The sequence below is a fragment of the Elephantulus edwardii genome, unplaced genomic scaffold (assembly GCF_000299155.1).
Source record: "Elephantulus edwardii isolate Elephantulus edwardi_28Jun2011 unplaced genomic scaffold, EleEdw1.0 scaffold00136, whole genome shotgun sequence".
Taxonomy (NCBI): domain Eukaryota; kingdom Metazoa; phylum Chordata; class Mammalia; order Macroscelidea; family Macroscelididae; genus Elephantulus; species Elephantulus edwardii.
In genome coordinates, this window is record NW_006399886.1 from 7,443,810 (window position 1) to 7,445,938 (window position 2,129).

The 2,129-nt window shown below is 49.3% G+C and overlaps 1 pseudogene; it reads right to left on the reverse strand.

Annotated features, from left to right (window-relative positions):
• LOC102872207 overlaps window positions 1-2,129 on the reverse strand; it is a 62,386-nt pseudogene that overhangs the window by 11,058 nt on the left and 49,199 nt on the right.

Below are 2,129 nucleotides of genomic sequence, written 5' to 3' on the forward strand. Positions count from 1 at the left end.
ATGTAATTTCCAATTAGTCCCCAAGATTTTGGCCAATCCCTGACTTACCTGGGCAACAAATGCAGGCCCGTTATCAGACCCAATGACCTTAGGTATTCCAAACCTGGAAAATATTTCTTCTAATATCTTCTTGACGACTACTTGAGTCGTTTCCTTCTTGGTAGGGAAAGCCTCAGTCCATCCTGAAAAAGTGTCTATGAAAACTAGCAAGTACTTATTTCCATACCTGGTGGGTTTTACTTTGGTAGCAAGTACTTATTTCCATACCTGGTGGGTTTTACTTTGGTGAAGTCCACTTCCCAGTATGCTCCAGGTCGGTCGCCTCTGAGCCGCTTTCCCAATTGTTTAGGGAATTTGGTGGCATTTACATGCTGGCAGGGCACACAACTCTGGACTACAGCCATGGTAAGCTTTTAGGTCTAAGATGTAGTAGGGTGACTTCTGTACTAGTAGTTTAAGGTTTTTCTCTCCTAAGTGTGTGAGTTGGTGTAACTGCTGTATATACTGAGTTGCTGCATCCTTAGGCAACACTGTCTTTCCCTCTTCTGTCTTCCAGGTAGTGGGAGAGGTTTTTACGAACCCCAATGAAGCCATGTGTGTTGCCTCCTCTGGGGTGTACCTGAGAATGGCTGGCTCTGTTTCCTTTGAGGGATGGACTTGTACGGTTAGAGTGCAAACTCCAAGGGCTGCCTTCTTCGCGGCTTCATCGGCTCTTTGATTTCCTTTAGCAACTAGGGAGGTCCCTCTCTGGTGCCCTGCACAATGTATGATTGCAATCTCTGTAGGAAGGTGAATAGCAGCCAGCAGGTCTAGAATCTCAAGCTTATTTTTTATTTCCCTCCCTGCAGATGTCAACAGTCCACGTTGCTGATATATGGCTCCATGAATATGGGCTGTGGCAAACGCGGAACGACTGTCAGTATAAAGATTGAGTCTCTTACCTTCTGCTAACCGCAGTGCTTGAGTGAGGGCAATCAGTTCGGCCCGTTGGGCAGAAGTCCCTTCTGGGAGGCTACTGGCCCAAATAGTGGAGACATCATCCACTACTGCAGCTCCTGCCACCGGCTTGCCTTCTATGATATAACTGCTGCCATCCGTATACCAGGTTAACAGGGGGTTCTCCTGTAGAGGTTGGTCCTTTAAGTCCTGCTGTGTTCCTGTTTCCTCTGCTAATATGTCCTGGCAGGTGTGCAGGATTTAAACTCCTAGTTTGGGCAGCAGGGTGGCAGGGTTTAGGACGGCTGGGGTCCGAAATTAACTCGCTCTCGGTTGAGTAACAAGCTTTGGTAATGAGTCATTCGGGCATTTGATAACCATCGATCTGGTGGTTGTTGGATTATGCTTTGTAAGGCATGGGGGACGATCACAGTCAAATTTTGCCCCAACGTCAGCTTATCCACGTCCTTGACTAGCAGGGCTACAGCTGCGATTGCTTTTAGACAAGAGGGCCATCCCCTAGCAACAGGGTCCAGTTTCTTTGATGGATAGGCCACAGGCCTCTTCCATGGTCCCGTGGACTGAGTTAACACCCCCCTGGCTACTGCTTTTCTTTCATCTACGAAAAAGGTGAAAGGCTTGGTTACATCTGGCAATGCCAAGGCTGGGGCAGATAGTAAGGCTTTCTTGATTGCATCAAAGGCCTCCTGCTGCTTGGCACCCTACTCAAAGGGAGCTGTATTGTTAGTCAGGGGGTATAGAGGCGTGGCCAGTGTGGCATATCCAGGGATCCATAATCTGCAAAACCCTGCCGTCCCAAGGAATTCACGCACCTGACGAGCGTTTGTGGGTACTGGTATTTGGGTTACAGTCTGTTTGCGTGCGTCCGTGAGCCATCCTTTCCCTTCTCTCAAGGTATACCCCAGGTAAGTTACCTCTGGTTGACAGATCTGTGCCTTTTTTGCTGAGGCTCGATAGCCTAATCTGGCCAGTTCTGTTAGCAGGTCCCGGGTTGCCTCTGTATATTCAGATGCGGTTGCCCCTGCAATAAGGAGGTTGTCAACATACTGGAGGAGAGTTACCTGCAGGTGCGAGGCTCAAAAGGGGGCCAGATCCTGGTGTAGGGCTTCATCGAAGATGGTCGGGGAGTTCTGGAACCCTTGGGGGAGCCTAGCCCATGTCAGCTGTCCCGA